This window comes from Eleutherodactylus coqui, chromosome 5, assembly GCF_035609145.1.
Source record: "Eleutherodactylus coqui strain aEleCoq1 chromosome 5, aEleCoq1.hap1, whole genome shotgun sequence".
Classification (NCBI taxonomy): Eukaryota; Metazoa; Chordata; class Amphibia; order Anura; family Eleutherodactylidae; genus Eleutherodactylus; species Eleutherodactylus coqui.
In genome coordinates, this window is record NC_089841.1 from 31,106,735 (window position 1) to 31,124,401 (window position 17,667).

At 51.4% G+C, this 17,667-nt stretch overlaps 2 protein-coding genes across 2 annotated transcripts in view; both read right to left on the reverse strand.

Annotated features, from left to right (window-relative positions):
* The window catches only part of LOC136629117 (zinc finger protein 665-like), a 32,725-nt gene extending 27,038 nt beyond the window's left edge, over positions 1-5,687 (reverse strand). The window contains exon 1 of the mRNA XM_066605252.1: positions 5,488-5,687. The gene's annotated coding sequence lies outside the window, so the exon portion shown is untranslated. The remainder of the gene's footprint in view (positions 1-5,487) is intronic.
* The window catches only part of LOC136629093 (zinc finger protein 850-like), a 585,720-nt gene that overhangs the window by 477,419 nt on the left and 90,634 nt on the right, over positions 1-17,667 (reverse strand). The window lies entirely within an intron of this gene.

Here is a 17,667-nt window from a genome sequence, read left to right on the forward strand (position 1 = left end):
GCATTAATATGGCCATACAGAAGTGTATAGACCCACTTGCTGCCTCGGGACAACCCCTTTAAGGTGCATCACGACTGAATATTGCACAGCTAGGCCTGCTTGCAGCCTTCCTTATAATTTATATCTGGCTTCATTTTGCGTTATATAACCACTGGCAGCCACCAATTGCGTGGCAATAATTCACAAAATTTTTTACACTGCTCAGTGTCTGCTCGATTCTTAATCCACCATGCTGAGGGGTAGGAGTAGGGGTAGAGGACGTGGACGCGGTCGAGGACGCGGAGTTCCATGTGAGGGTGTGGACACAGGCCCAGTTCCTAGTCCAGATGAATCGCAGCCGGCTGCTGCGGGATTAGAAGAAAGGCAAGTTTCTGGGGTCCCCAGCTTCATATCACAATTTTTGGGTCTACGTCGTAGACCTTTATGAAAAAACGAGCAGTGTGAGCAGGTCCTGTCGTCGATGGCAGAAAATGCATCCAGCAATGTATCGACCACCCAGTCTTCTACGCCGTTCACTGCTGCAACTCTGAATCCTCTCGCTGCTGCTCCTCCTTCCTCCCAGCCTCCTCACTCCATGAAAATGACACATTCTGATGAGCAGGCAGACTCCCAGGAACTGTTCTCGGGCCCCTGCCCTGATTGGGAAACAATGGTTCCCAATGCTTCTGTTTCTGCTAATCTCGTAATACAGCATGCTGAGGGGTAGGCCTAGAGGACGTGGACGGGGGCGAGGATGCGGAGGCCCAAGTCGGGGTGTGGGCACAGGCCGAGCTCCAGATCCAGGTGTATCGCAGCCGACTGCTGCGGGATTAGAAGAGAGGCAAGTTTCTGGTGTCCCCAGATTCATCTCACAATTAATGGGTCCACGCGGTAGACCTTTATTAGAAAATGAGCAGTGTGAGCAGGTCCTGTCGTGGATGGCAGAAAGTGCATCCAGCAATCTATCGACCACCCAGACTTCTACGCTGTCCACTGCTGCAACTCTGAATCCTCTGGCTGCTGCTCCTCCTTCCTCCCAGCCTCCTCACTCCATTAAAATGACACATTCTGAGGAGCAGGCAGACTCCCAGGAACTGTTCTCGGACCCCTGCCCTGATTGGTAAAAAATGGTTCCTCTCCCACCTGAGGAGTTTGTCGTGACTGATGGAAAGTTCCCGGGGTCCGGGTGATGAGGCTTGGGACTTCCGGCAACTGTCTCAAGAGCTTTCAGTGGGTGAGGAGGACGATGGCGATGAGACACAGTTGTCTATCAGTGAGGCAGTAGTAAGGGCAGTAAGTCCAAGGGAGGAGCGCACAGAGGATTCGGAGGAAGTGCCGCTGGACGATGAGGTGACTGACCCCACCTGGTTTGATAAGCCAACTGAGGACAGGTCTTCAGAGGGGGAGGCAATTGCAGCCGCAGGACAGGTTGGAAGAGAAAGTGGGGTGGCCAGGTGTAAAGGCAAAGCCAGAGCTAATAATCCCCCAGCTGTTTCCCAAAGCGCCCCCTCGCACCAAGCCACCATGCAGAGGCCAAGGTGCTCAAAGGTGTGGCAGTTTTTCATTGAGAGCGCGGACGACCGACGAACAGTGGTGTGTAACCTTTGTCGCACCAAGATCAGCCGGGGAGCCACCTCTACCAGCCTCACCACCACCAGCATGCGCAGGCATATGATGGCCAAGCACCCCACAAGGTGGGACGAAGGCCGTTCATCGCCTCCGGGTTGCACCACTGCCTCTCCCCCTGTGCCCCAACCTGACACTGAGATCCAATCCACCTCTCAGGACACAGGCCCGAGCATCTCCTGGCCTGGACCCACACCCTCACCTCCGCTGTCCTCGGCCCCATCCAGCAATGTCTCTCAAGCTCCTGTACAGGCTTGTGGAAACGGAGGCTTTCAAAAACATGATGGCGGCGGCGGCCCCGCGCTACTCGGTTCCCAGTCGCCAGTATTTTTCACGGTGTGCTGTCCCAGCCCTGCACGATCACGTCTCATACAGCATTGTACGCGCCCTCACCAACGCGGTTACTGCCAAGGTCCACTTAACAACGGACACGTGGACAAGCACAGGCGGGCAGGGCCACTATATCTCCCTGACGGCACATTGGGTGAATTTAGTGGAGGCTGGGACTGAGTCAGAGCCTGGGACTGCTCACGTACTACCCACCCCCAGAATTGCGGGCCCCAGCTCGATGTTGGTATCTGCGGCGGTGTATGCCACCTCCACTAAACCTTCCTCCTCCTCCTCCTCCTACACAACCTCTACCTCGCAATCAAGATGTGTCAGCAGCAAGTCGCCAGCAGTCGGTGTCGCGCGGCAGCACAGCGGTGGGCAAGCATCAGCAGGCCGTGCTGAAACTAATCAGCTTAGGAGAGAAGAGGCACACGGCCCACGAACTGTTGCAGGGTCTGACAGAGCAGACCGACCGCTGGCTTAGGCCGCTGAGCCTCCAACCGGGCATGGTCGTGTGTGACAACGGCCGTAACCTGGTGGCGGCTCTGCAGCTTGGCAGCCTCACGCACCTGCCATGCCTGGCCCACGTCTTTAATTTGGTGGTTCAGCGGTTTCTGAAAAGCTACCCACACTTGTCAGACCTCCTCGGCAAGGTGCGCCAGGTCAGCACACATTTCCGCAAGTACAACATGGACGCTGCCACCCTGCGGACCCTGCAACATCGGTTTAATCTGTCAGTGCACCGACTGCTTTGCGACATGCCCAAACGGTGGAACTGTACGCTGCACATCTTGGCCAGGCTATATGAGCAGCGTAGAGCTATAGTGGAATACCAAGTCCAACATGGGCGGTGTAGTGGGAGTCAGCCTCTTCAATTCTTTACAGAGGAGTGGGCCTGGATGGCAGATATCTGCCAGGTCTGTGGAAACTTTGCGGAGTCTACCCAGATGGTGAGCGGCGATGCTGCAATCATTAGCGTCACCATTCCTCTGCTATGCCTGTTGAGAAGTTCCCTGCAAAGCATAAAGGCTGACGCTTTGCTGTCGGAAATGGAGGCGGGGGAAGACAGTATGTCGCTAGAGAGTCAGAGCACCCTCATGTCTATATCTCAGTGCTTTGAGGAGAAGGAGGGGGAGGAGCCTGAGGAGGAGGAGGGGGAAGAGACAGCTGCGCCCACTGCAGAGGGTATCCATGCTGCTCGCCTCTCATCCGTTCAGCGTGTATGGCCTGTGGAGGAGGAGGATCCTGAAAGTGATCTTCCTAGTGAGGGCAGCGATGTGTTGCGTACAGGTACCCTGGCACACATGGCTGACTTCATGTTAGGATGCCTTTCTCGTGACCCTCGCGTTAGACGCATTCTGGCCACTACGGATTACTGGGTGTACACACTGCTCGACCCACAGTATAAGGAGAACCTTTTCCCTCTCATTCCCGAAGAAGGAAGGGGTTCGAGAATGATGCAATACCACAGGGCCCTGGTGGACAAACTGATGCTAAAATTCCCATCCGACAGCGCTAGTGGCAGAAGGCACAGTTCCGAGGACCAAGTAGCAGGAGAGGCGCGGAGATCAGGCAGCATGTTCAGCGCAGGCAGTGGAACACTCTCCAGGGCCTTTGCCAGCTTTATGGCTCCCCGGCAAGACTGTGTCATCACTCCCCAGTCAAGGCTGAGTCGGAGGGAGCACTGTTAAAGGATGGTGAGGGAGTACGTAGCCGATCGTACCACCATCCTCCGTGACGCCTCTGCTCCGTACAACTACTGGGTGTCAAAGCTGGACATGTGGCCCGAACTCGCGCTGTATGCCCTGGAGGTGTTGGCTTGCCCTGCGGCTAGCATCTTGTCAGAGAGGGTGTTTAGTGCAGCTGGGGGAATCATCACAGACAAACGTACCCGCCTGTCAACTGACAGCGCCGACAGGCTTACACTCATAAAGATGAACAAAGCCTGGATTTCCCCAGACTTCTCTTCTCCACCAGCGGAGAGCAGCGGTACCTAAAGATTATTTTCGCTGCAACCGCGGATGCAAGCATTGTTCTCTATCACAGTAAAAAACGGGGACATTTACCTGTGTTAATCTGTGTATGATATTCGTCCTCCTCCTCCTCCTGCAACCTTACGTAATCACCCCGAATGGCCAATTTTTCGGTGGGCCAAAAGGCTCATATAACTTTTGTAAACAATATTTATACGTTTCTGTTGTAATTAAAGCATTGAAACTTCCACCTGAACCAATTTTTTTAACTGGGCTGCCTCCAGGCCTAGTTACAAATTAAGCCACAGTAAGCTCAGCGAGTAATGGGCTTCACCTGCCCTCAGGGTTGGGCATGGGCAATTTTTCTGGGGTACATTTGTACTGTTGGTACACAAGTATTTTGGGCCCTCGCCTACAATGTAATCCGAGTAATTTTTATGGGCTTCGCCTGCACTCATGGTACACCAATGTGTCTGGGGTTGGCCTACACTTTTGCTACAGAAATGTAACTTGGTTCTGCCTGCCTATACTTCTGCTACAGTAATCCTACAGGGGTCTGCCTATACTTCTGCAACAGAAATGTAACTTTGGTCTGCCGATACTTCTGCTCCTGAAATGTTACCATGTTATTCACAGAAAAAGCCAAAAATACAATACCTGAAGGTCTGCAAAGCAGACACAGTCGCCATAGGCACGATCGCCATAAGGCAGGCACAATCGCCACCGGCACAATCGCCGTAGGGCAGGCGCAATGGCCATAAGCCCTGAAGATATGCAGTTAGCCAGACAATAATGTGGAGGAGCAGCTTGTTCCTGGCAGGCTAATATGCAGTCACCCACTCAACCCACCCACTCAACTCAACGTGAGTTAGCGTAGGTACTGACGGAAGCGGTGTGGCCTCGTCGCGGCCTGTCAGCCTATGCGTTTTGGCCAAAATGCAGTACCAACACCCGCATTTTATTAGTATGCATTAGTACTTTTGTATGTAGTTTGCTAGTTGGTGGGGGAGCCCAAGATGTCAGCCAGTGTGGCCCACTTTAGAGACACTGTGGGGTGCGCTGTGGACACTGGGTCGTGCGGGGGGGGGGGGGGGGGTTGGGCAGCATGTAACCCAGGAGAAGTGGCAGTGGAGTGTCATGCAGGCAGTGATTGTGCTTAGTTGGAGGTAGTGTGGTGCTTAGCTAAGGTATGCATTGCTAATGAGGGTTTGTCCGAAGTAAAAAAGGGGGGGGGGGGGCACTCTTGCCGCTATTGTGGCTTAATAGTGGGACCTGGGAACCTGAGATGCAGCCCAGCATGTTGCCCCTCGCCTGCCCGATCCATTTCTGTGTCGTTTCCAACACTTTCTTGAATTTCCCAGAGTTTCACCAATGAAAACCTTAGTGGAGCATGGGTGATAAACAAAAATGCTCGGGTCGCCCATTGACTTCAATGGGGTTCAATACTCAAAACGAACCCTCGAGCATCGCGGGAAGTTCGACTCGAGCAACGAGCACCCGAGCATTTTGGTGCTCGCTCATCTCTACTCTGGAGCTCTCCTCACAGGCAGAATCCCCCGGTACCTCCGGCTGGTCTCACCTCGCTGCTGCGGGGGTCTATATACTCCAGAGACCACGAGAGGGAATCATCTGGCCAGGAAGCTCCGGGATGTTCTAGGGATGCAAGAAGTGTCTTCCAGACAGCAGGAGGCGATAATGGGCAGAGGGGCCAACCGGCCGACGTCCGCCACTAGACTCAGTCAAGAGACCTCCACCAGCAAGACCGCATGCTTCCAGGACCTGTGATGATGTCACAGTCATGTGATCACCTCTGTGGGAGGAGTCAGGGATCACATGACACAGGGGGCAATGTCTGCAGAACTCCCTTGCTGGATTAGCAGGAGGTGCAATGTGCAGTGTGGGTGTAGCATAGCTGTATGTGTGTAATGTACACGCTCCTGTACTGTTTGTGTATTGTGGATGTAGCAGAGCTGTATGGGTGTAATGTACACGCTCCTGTACTGTATGTGTATTGTGGATGTAGCAGAGCTGTATGTGTGTAATGTACACGCTCCTGTACTGTATGTGTATTGTGGCTGTAGCAGAGCTGTATGTGTGTAATGTACACGCTCCTGTACTGTATGTGTATTGTGGATGTAGCAGAGCTGTATGTGTGTAATGTACATGCTCCTGTACTGTATGTGTATTGTGGATGTAGCAGAGCTGTATGTGTGTAATGTACACGCTCCTGTACTGTAAGTGTATTGTGGATGTAGCAGAGCTGTATGTGTGTAATGTACACGCTCCTGTACTGTATGTGTATTGTGGATGTAGCAGAGCTGTATGTGTGTAATGTACACGCTCCTGTACTGTATGTGTATTGTGGATGTAGTAGAGCTGTATGTGTGTAATGTACACGCTCCTGTACTGTATGTGTACACTCATCCTGTGTAAATGGGGCTTAACCCCATCTTGCATTTCCATGCACAACTGATTGCTAAGCCATTCTACTTCAGCCTGCATTTTAGTGGCCTCTTCCAGGTTGCGTACCAAGGAGAGTGCTTTGATTTCTGTTTCACAGGCCTCTGCTTCAGCACAGTCATATTTGTCGGCATATTTAGCAAAAATAGTTTGCTCCTCATCAAGCAACTGATCAAACTTTGTGTTTATTGTACAAGTTGGACATAATCTAACATTGGTGAACAGCTATACACTAACATATTTTAATTCCTGCTGAAGTCTAATTTAAGTCCTCTCTAGTTTGTCATAAGCAGCTGCTTTTCTCCATACCGTTGATTTGTAACTTCGAATTCTTTGTGATTTTTTTTTAACTCTTTAACAGAGACCAAGGATGCAGTGTTCTCCTCCATTTTCTTTTTCATCTCTGACACCTGAACCCAAAGTGTGGAAATCTGCTTTGATATGTTTTTTCTTGATTTTTTTCATCTTTTTCTATCTGTTCACGGAACACATTCCGCTCATTTTCCATTTGTTTCAGCCTGTTACTAAGGTCAAACGTCTGAATAATTCCTTCTTGCAACAATTTCGGAGAATCTTGAATCTGAGTTTTCAATTCCACCTGTGGTCTGTTCACCTTCTCAGACTGTTCTGCCTGTAATCTGAAACCTTCAGCGATTTTTTACTTGTAGCTCTTGAAGTGGAGTCTATACCTTTTTTTGTCTTGTGTTCAGAGTCACTCTTGTTTTGCAGAAGTACCTTTGCCTTGTGGTTCAACTAATTACACTCACTTTCCAGAGCCTGTTTACTTTACAACCACACCCCCTGCACCCCCTATATGTACACCAATGCTCATATCTTTCAATTGCAGTTTGACATGCTTATTCTTCAGTCACTTTGGATTTCAAAATCTATTCATGCTAGCTCGTATCTGTGAAAATTCCTCCTGAATAGAGATGAGCGAACGTGCTCGTTTAGAGCAATTACTGGAACAAGTATCACTTTTTTCGAGTAGCTTCCTAGTCAGGTGAAAAGATTCGTGGGGGGGGGGGGATGTAGAGGGGGTGGCAGGGGGGAGGTGCTCACAAGTCTGTTCTTCAGGGGCTTCGCACTTCTACGGGGGCTGCATCTCAATGGGGAGGGTGCAGCTGTGCTGAGGGAGTAGATGGCTAGAAGGTTGGAGGAGTGTTTAAACAAGAGCTCTGGAGGAGGTCATCAAGAACAATAGGGGGGAGATGAACACATGGAATCTCTGTGGGTGGAAATACAGGGAGGGAAAAAAATAACAAAATCCTGATAGGAGTTTTCTATAGGCCACTAAAAATAGCAGAAGAAACTGAAAACTTATTAAGACAAATAGAAGAGGTGTCAAACCGCAATGAAGTAATTAGAATGGGCGACATTTTTATTATCCGGATATAATATGGAAATCTTATAAGGGTGATAAGTTCTTGAGAGCAATTAAAGAAAGCTACCTTACCCAACTTGTGCGGGAGCCAACTAGAGAGATGGCCACTCTGGACTTATTAGCTAACAAACCACACTCAATCACAGGGGTGCATGTGAGGGACAGTTGGGAAATAATGAACTGGTGCAATCATCTCCAGCAAGAGGACAGTCTGATTCACTTTACCGGAGTGATCTTTATCTGCAGCATATCTAAATCAATGTCAGAGATGTAGACACATAGTCCATTACAGGATCGCTCGTCACATAGGAAATTAAGTGATTATTTGTATGCCACAGTACATGATGTTAATTCACTCCCTGCATCACACTGACACTGTAATCAATAATTTACCCGTCAAAATGTGATGTGATGCCATCCAAACACACTATGCAAATGTAAAGGTCTGGCCCTTTAGACAAAATCAAGGTATATATGCTTCAAAATATATTTTATTTGGCATTTCAAAACAATGACCCCTTTACTTTTCCTATTTAGGACCTAAACAATGCTTGTGCCAAGTTTCACACTTCTACGACACCAGGGGTGTACTTACTTTTGCAATTAGCAAGTTGTGACCCCATTACTTTCCTTATTTAGGACCTAAAGAATACTCCTACCAAATTTCATGTTTGTACGACAACAAAAGTCCATTCGTGTTTGTCCGTTCACACGAGAGGTTATAGCTAGAGATGAGCAAGCACCAAAATGCTCGGGTTACTCGAGTCGAACTTTTAGCGATGCTCGAGGGCTCGTTTCGAGTAGCGAACCCCATTGAAGTCAATGGGCGACCCGAGCATTTTTGTATATCGCCGATGCTCGCTAAGGTTTTCACTTGTGAAAATCTGGGAAATTCAAGAAAGTGATGGGAACAACACAGAAACTGATAAGGCAGGCGAGGGGCTACATGTTGGGCTGCATCTCAAGTTCCCAGGTCCCACTATTAAGCCACAATAGCGGCAAGAGTGGCCCCCCCCCAACAATTTTTACTTCTGAAAAACCCTCATTAGCAAGGCATACCTTAGCTAAGCACCACACTACCTCCAAAAAAGCACAATCACTGCCTGCATGACACTCCGCTGCCACTTCTCCTGGGTTACATGCTGCCCAACCCCCCCCCCACCCCATACGACCCAGTGTCCACAGCGCACACCACAGTGTCTTGCGCAGCCTTCAGCTGCCCTCATGCCACATGCTGGCCTCATAGCCACACCACCCTCATGTCTATTTATAAGTGCGTCTGCCATGAGGAGGAACCGGAGGCACACACTGCAGAGGGTTGGCAGGGCCAGGCAGCGACCCTCTTTAAAAGGGGTGGGGCGATAGCCCACAATGCTGTACAGAAGCAATGAGAATTCCAATCCTGTGCCACCTCCATCAGGAGCTGCAAACGTGGGCATAGCAATGGGGAACCCATGTGCCGCACAGTATTCATTCTGTCAAGGTGTCTGCATGCTCCAGTCAGACCGGGTTTTTTTATAAATAGTCACAGGCAGGTACAACTCCGAAATGGGAATTCCGTGTGCACCCACAGCATGGGTGGATCCCTGGAACCCACCGGCTGTACATAAATGTATCCCATTGCAGTGCCCTGGACAGCAGAGCTAAAGTCAGATTAAATGCAGGTGGGCTTCGGCCCACACTGCATGCCCCAACCTGACCGGGGTTTTTAATTCATAGACACAGGCAGGTACAAATCCCCAACGTGAAGTCCCTGTGGACCCACAGCATGGGTGGCTCCCTGGAACCCACCGGCGGTACATAAATAAATCCCATTGCAGTGCCCAGCACAGCTGAGGTAACATCAAGTTTAATGCAGGTGGGCTTCGGCCCACACTGCATGCCCCAGTCAGACCGGGGTTTTTAATACATAGTCACTGGCAGGTACAAATCCCTAATGTAAAGTCCCTGTGGACCCACAGCATGGGTGGCTCCCTGGAACCCATCGGCAGTACATAAATGTATCCCATTGCAGTGCCCGTGGTTATATGCACCTTAACAGTAACCGCGTTGGTGGGAAATGGCCTCGCCACCATCATGTCTTTGGGCTGCCTCCGTTTCCACACCCCAGTGACATAGCATTAGCAGCGGTATAGGAAGAGCCCAGAATTAGTAACGTATCAGCGGTAGCATTAGGGACAGGCCCCAGTAACATATCACTAGCAGCATTATAGGGGGAGCACAGTATTAGTTCCATTTCAGTAGTAGTAGCAGTCCAGACAGGCCCCAGTAACAATTCCGAAGCAGCAGTATAGGGGGAGCACAGTATTAGTTCCATTTCAGTAGTAGTAGCAGTCAAGACAGGCCCCAATAACAATTCCGAAGCAGCAGTATAGGGGGAGCACAGTATTAGTTCCATTTCAGTATTAGTAGCAGTCAAGACAGGCCACAGTAACATTCCCGTTGCAGCAGTTTAGGGAGATAACAGTCTCTTTCACATTTCAGTAGTTGCAGTATAGACAAGGCCCCAGTTACATTTATGTAGCAAAAGTGTAGGCCAACCCCACACACCTTGCTATAGCATGAGTGCAGGCGAAGCCCATAAAAATTACTAGGATTACACTGTAGGCGAGGGCCCAAAAAAATTGGTGTACCAACAGTACTAATGTACCTCAGAAAAATTGCCCATGCCCAACCAAGAGGGCAGGTGAAACCCATTAATCGCTTTGGTTAATGTGGCTTCATTTGTAACTAGGCCTGGAGGCAGCCCAGTTAAAATAACAATTGGTTCAGGTGCAAGTTTCAACGCTTTAATGAGAATTGAAACGTATAAACATTGTTTACAAAATTAATATGACTGAGCCTTGTGGGCCTAAGAAAAATTGCCCGTTCGGCGTGATTACGTGAGGTGTCAGGAGGAGGATAAATATAATACACAGATTGATGAAGCTAAAAGGTCCCCGTTTTTGATGGTGATAAAGAACGATGCTTCCATCCGCGGGGGCAGCCTACGTATTGTTTAGGTACTGCTGCTGTCCGCTGGTGGAGAAGAGAAGTCTGGGGAAATCCAGGCTTTGTTCATCTTTATGAGTGTAAGCCTGTCGGCACTGTCAGTTGACAGGCGGGTACGCTTATCCGTGATGATTCCCCCAGCCGCACTAAACACCCTCTCTGACAAGACGCTAGCCGCAGGACAAGCAAGCACCTCCAGGGCATACAGCGCGAGTTCAGGCCACGTGTCCAAGCTTCGACACCCAGTAGTTGTAGGGAGCAGAGGCGTCATGGGGTCCTGTGGTATAGCATCACTCTCGAACCCCTTTCCTCTTCGGGTATGAGAGTGGAAAGGTTCTCCTTATACCGTGGGTCGAGCAGTGTGTACACCCAGTAATCCGTAGTGGCCAGAATGCGTGTAACGCGAGGGTCACGAGAAAGGCATCCTAACATGAAGTCAGCCATGTGTGCCAGGGTACCGGTACGCAACACATGGCTGTCCTCACTAGGAAGATCACTTTCAGGATCCTCCTCCTCCTCCTCAGGCCATACACCCTGAAAGGATGACAAGCAAGCAGCATGGGTACCCTCAGCAGTGGGCCAAGCTGTCTCTTCCCCCTCCTCCTCATCCTGCTCATGCTCCTCCTCCTCCTCAACGTGCTGAGATATAGACATGAGGGTGCTCTGAATATCCAGCGACATACTGTCTTCCCCCGCCTCCGTTTCCGAGTGCAAAGCGTCTGCCTTTATGCTTTGCAGGGAACTTCTCAAGAGGCATAGCAGAGGAATGGTGACGCTAATGATTGCAGCATACCCGCTCACCATCTGTGTAGACTCCTCAAAGTTTCCAAGGACCTGGCAGATGTCTGCCAACCAGGCCCACTCTTCTGTAAAGAATTGAGGAGGCTGACTCCCACTACGCTGCCCATGTTGGAGTTGGTATTACACTATAGCTCTACGCTGCTCATAGAGCCTGGCCAACATGTGGAGCATAGAGTTCCACCACGTGGGCACGTCGCACAGCAGTCAGTGCACTGGCAGATTAAACCGATGTTGCAGGGTCCGCAGGGTGGCAGCGTCCGTCTTGGACTTGCGGAAATGTGCGCTGAGCCGGCGCACCTTTCCGAGCAGGTCTGACAAGCGTCGGTAGCTTTTCAGAAACCGCTGAACCACCAAATTAAAGACGTGGGCCAGGCATGGCACGTGCGTGAGGCTGCCAAGCTGCAGAGCCGCCACTAGGTTACGGCCGTTGTCACACACGACCATGCCCGGTTAGAGGCTCAGCGGCGAAAGCCAGCGGTCGGTCTGCTCTGTTAGACCCTGCAGCAGTTCGTGGGCCATGTGCCTCTTCTCTCCTAAGCTGAGTAGTTTCAGCACGGCCTGCTGACGCTTGCCCACCGCTGTGCTGCCATGCCGCGCTACACCGACTGCTGGCGACGTGCTGCTGCTGACACATCTTGATTGTGAGACAGAGGTTGCGTAGGAGGAGGAGGAGGGTCGTTTAGTGGAGGAAGCATACACCGCCGCAGATACCACCACCGAGCTGGGGCCCGCAATTCTGGGGGTGGGTTGGACGTGAGCGGTCCCAGGCTCTGACTCGGTCCCAGCCTCCACTAAATTCACCCAATGTGCCGTCAGGGAGATATAGTGGCCCTGCCCGCCTGTGCTTGTCCACGTGTCCGTTGTTAAGTGGACCTTGGCAGTAACCGCGTTGTTGAGGGCGCGTACAATGTTGCGGGAAACGTGATCGTGCAGGGCTGGGACGGCACATCAGGAAAAGTAGTGGCGACTGGGAACCGAGTAGCGCGTGGCCGCCGCCGCCTTCATGTTTTTGAAAGCCTCTGTTTCCACAAGCCTATACGACAGCATCTCCAGGCTGATAAATTTGGCTATGTGCACGTTTAACGCCTGAACGTGCGGGTGCGTGGCAGTGTACTTGCGCTCAAACAGTTGCGCTAGCGACGGCTGGACGCTGCGCTGAGAGACATTGCTGGATGGGGCCGAGGACAGCAGAGATGAGGGTGTGGGTGCAGGCCGGGAGACGGTCGTGCCTGTGTCCTGAGAGGGGGGTTGGATCTCAGTGGCAGGTTCGGGCACAGGGGGAGAGGCAGTGGTGCAAACCGGAGGCGGTGAACGGCCTTCGTCCCACCTTGTGGGGTGCTTGGCCATCATATGCCTGCGCATGCTGGTGGTGGTGGCTCCCCGGCCGATCTTGGCGCGACAAACCTTGCACACCACAGTTCGTCGGTCGTCTGCACTCTCAGTGAAAAACTGCCACACCTTTGAGCACCTCGGCCTCTGCAGGGTGGCATGGCACGAGGGAGCGCTTTGGGAAACAGTTGGTGGATTATTGGGTCTGGCCCGGCCTCTACCCCTGGCCACCGCACTGCCTCTTCCAACCTGCCCTGCTGCTGCACTTCCCTTCCCCTCTGAAGACCTGTCCTCAGTAGGCTTAGCAAACCAGGTGGGGTCAGTCACCTCATCGTCCAGCTGCTCTTCCTCCGAATCCTCTGTGCGCTCCTCCCTCGGACTTACTGCCCTTACTACTACCTCACTGATAGACAACTGTGTCTCATCGTCATCGTCCTCCTCACCCACTGAAAGGTCTTGAGACAGTTGCCGGAAGTGCCCAGCCTCATCCCCCGGACCCCGGGAACTTTCCAAAGGTTGGGCATCGGTCACGACAAACGCCTCCGGTGGAAGAGGAACCATTGCTGCCCAATCTGGGCAGGGGCCCGAGAACAGTTCCTGGGAGTCTGCCTGCTCCTAAGAATGTGTCATTTTAATGGAGTGAGGAGGCTGGGAGGAAGGAGGAGCAGCAGCCAGAGGATTCAGAGTTGCAGCAGTGGACGGCGTAGAAGTCTGGGTGGTCGATAGATTGCTGGATGCACTTTCTGCCATCCACGACAGGACCTGCTGACACTGCTCATTTTCTAATAAAGGTCTACCGCGTGGACCCATTAATTGTGAGATGAATCTGGGGACACCAGAAACTTGCCTCTCTCCTAATCCCGCAGCAGTCGGCTGCGATACACCTGGAACAGGAGCTCGGCCTGTGCCCAGACCCTGACTTGGGCCTCCGCGTCCTCGCCCCCGTCCACGTCCTCTAGGCCTACCCCTACCCCTCAGCATGGTGTATTACGAGATTAGCAGAAACAGAACGCTGTAATTAAATGTGCCGCTTATTGGTCTGTGGTTGGAGGCTGACTTTGCGTACGCAACGCACTACAGAGGCAGGAAACAATTATGCGCAAGGCTGGGTATTAATTCACCAACTACTACCCCCAGCAGAGATGCTGTAAACGGAAGGCACTGACAGGCAGGCCAAATATTGTATATTTTTTAACTGTGTGGGAACAAGCACACTGCCTGTGATATACACTGTATTTCGATTGCCCTGTTGGAGGCTGACTTCGCATACGTAACGCAGTGCAGAGGCAGGAAACAATTATGCGCAAGGCTGGGTATTAATTTACCAACTACTACCCCCAGCAGAGACGCTGTAAACTGAAGGCAAATGCACTGCAGAGGCAGGAAACAATTATGCGCAAGGCTGGGTATTAATTCACCAACTACTACCCCCAGCAGAGACGCTGTAAACGGAAGGCACTGACAGGCAGGCCAAATATTGTATATTTTTTAACTTTGTGGGAACAACCACACTGCCTATTTAGCCAATATACCTCTTTCCCTGCCTCAGCAGTACTGCCCCTATACTCAGTAAAATGACTGCAGGCTGAGGACACTATGGTCTACATGCCCGATATACAAAAAAAAAAATTGTGCAACACTGCTCCCAGCAGCCTGCACACGGTCAGATGTGGCCCTAAGAAGGACTGTTGGAGTTCTTGAAGTCTAAAATAACACCTAACACTCTCCCTATAGCAGCTACAGCAAGACAGCACTTTCCCTGATCTCTGTCAGCATACATCTGTGGTGAGCCACGGGCGGGGCAGATTTTAATACTCGGGTGTCACCTGATCTCCCCAGCCACTCACTGCAGGGGGGTGGTATAGGGCTGGAACGTCACAGGAGGAAGTTGTAATGCCTTCCATGTCTTTCTATTGGCCAGAAAAGCGCACACATTTCTCAGGGAAGAAAGTGAAAGTAACTCGAACATCGCGTGGTGCTCGCCTCTAGTAACGAGCATCTCGAACACGCTAATACTCGAACGAGCATCAAGCTCGGACGAGTACGCTCGCTCATCTCTAGTTATAGCATAAACAGCTGGTATCCCAGTAAAAGTGGAAGAAATCAAAAGTCCTTCAAGTTCAATGCAGTAAGTAGTATGAACATCTGAATGTCCTTTTATCCATAACAATAAGCAATACAACAGGGGTAGTTCTGTTTCAGGCAGCTTTTACCAGCTTTCAGTGGGGCCTCCTTGGTGGCAACCTCTTAGTAGACTTGTGAGTAGCTTCCTCTAGTCAGTAGTAGCAGGGACAGGGATCTCATCAGCCTCCTGGGAAGACAAGCTCCTGTTTAAGTCTTCCACAGTGCACATGTCTGAAAAACACACACAAACATGCACGCATACACTCTGTATACTGACTCCTTTTACATCTAGCAGGTGCCTGAGCTCCACCTGGTTCCCTGGTATAGGTGAAAACCTGTACTGGAGAGAGGATGCGAGGCCTACATCACCGAGTTGAGCAACCTCTGCAACACATACCTTCCATCCATGACTTCTCCTATATGAATTCATGAATGGGTGAGTGAGTGCTGCCTCTGATTGCTTCAGCGCAAGGACCAATCAGGGGCAGCTCTCAGCTATTAAATGACCAATTGAGTGACCAATCAGAGGCAGCCCATTCAGCAGGCGGGGATTTTAAATCCCCGGCTGCTGAATACTACACAGAGCAGTTCAGGAGAACTGCCGGCCGGCCGCGGCTGAACTCCGGCTGCAGGGACAAGGTGAGTGTATATATATATTTTTTATTTTTACACATTTTAGGATGATTTTCAGGGAAGGGCTTATATTTTTAAGCCCTTCCCGAAAATTCATCCCGCGCTCGCCAGCAGCCCATTCCTTTCAATGGAGCCAGCTGTATTGCCAGCTCCATTGAATTCAATGGGCGAACATCATTCTTCTCTGCCACAGCTGTTACAGAGGAGAATGATCTTTGTAGTATATGTTCTCAATGGGGTCGGCGCTGCTGCCGCTGGCCCCATTGAGCGCATATATAAAACACAAGGAATCGCAGATCGCAGATAGGCGCGATCTGCGATTCCTCGTGTCTGGCCCGTTTCGCTGAAAACGCTGCTAGCTGCAGATTTTTCGGCGAATCGTCAGCCCCGGTCACACGATTTGCGGATGCACATCCGTCATGCGATCCGCAAATCGCGGCAAAAAACGGTCGTTTGACCGAGGCCTTAAAGAGACATACACAAGGAGTTGACACCTGTGGCTGACACTGTATGTCCTGGGTAAAAGCCGCTGGTGTACTACCTAAGAAGACTGCAGCCATGGAGGACCTGGTCCAACAGCTGGTGCAGGCTAGTCTACAGCAAAAAAACGCCCATGCAGAGCCAAGGCAGGTGCAGCAAGAGACTAATCGCCTGCTAATGGAACAAATTGCGACACTGCGAGAGGCGGTGATGGTGCAATGGGCAGCAGTCACTGTGGATCAGAGCGCCCACCTGCAGGGGGCCCAAGAAGGACGACCAACCATGAGGGCCATGGTGGAAGCTTCGCTGCAGAAGATGACTGCCACAGATGACGTGGAAGACCACCTCAAGATGTTCTAAAGGTTTGCGAAGCGAGAAGGGCTGCCCACGGACCAATGGGCGGATGTTGTGGCTCCTTTCCTGTCAGGAGAGTCCCAAAAGGCCTATTACGATCTAAGTGAATTGGACTCCCGTAACTACGCCAAAATAAAGGCCGAAATCCTGTCACAACTGTAAGTGACAATGCAGGTGCGTGCAGGCCTGGTGCATGCCTGAAGGTACTCGGAGAGCCTACCACCGCGGTCCCAAATGAATGACTTAATACATCTTGACTCCAAGTGGCTTCAGCCAGAGAACTGCACTCCTGCTCAAATGGTAGAGAGGATCGTCTTGGATATCTTTCACCGTTCCTTGCCATCTGCAGTGCAGCATTGGGTGGGACAGGCCGGGCTGACTGATGTCAACCAACTCATGAATCTGGTCAAGAGGTACTGTGCCATGGAGAAACTGTTACAAGCCTCTACCAGATAGGGACGCGACAAAGAGGCTAATGGTTCCAGTCATATTGGTAAAACTATGCCATTTTCTACTCCCAGTGGGCCTATGTAGAAGAAGGGAGGGGGCTCAGGGGGCGAGCAAGTGGTTGGCCCACAGCGGGGGGCTTGAGAGTGGGACCTCAGATGCCTACAGTGCTGGCAGTGCCACGAATGGGGTCACGTTGCGGCACACTGCCCCCTCGGCTCCGAGCCCATGGACTGCAGCTCCTCCCGGAGGGTCTCCCTGTACGCACGCCCCGTGCTAGCCACAGAAAACCAGGCTGGGGATGAGCTATAGATGTGTCCGGTGAACATTGGGGACTTTCTGGTACAGGCTTTGCTGGACTCCGGAAGCCTTGTGACACTAGTGCATGGTTCGTTGGTTAACTCAACATGTTACAATGGAGGCCGAGTGGGTGTACTGTGCATCCATGGTGACACTCGGGAATACCCCACCGCTACCATACAAATAGCCACCCCTTGTGGCACAACTACCCATGAGGTGCGAGTGGTTAAGTCCCTAATGCAGGAGGTTATTATCTGGAGGGACTCTCCACTGTTCTGGGCCATGTGGAGGAAAAGGACTGTGGACAATAAAAATGTTGCTAATAATGTTGTGTGTCAGGAGGTAAGCCCTGAGCCATATGACCCGGACACTGCCGTGCCCGTAGTAGGGGTGACCACAAGTGAAAATGTCGATTGTCCCCTAGCGGTACTGATTGGTGACACTGAAAGCACGGCA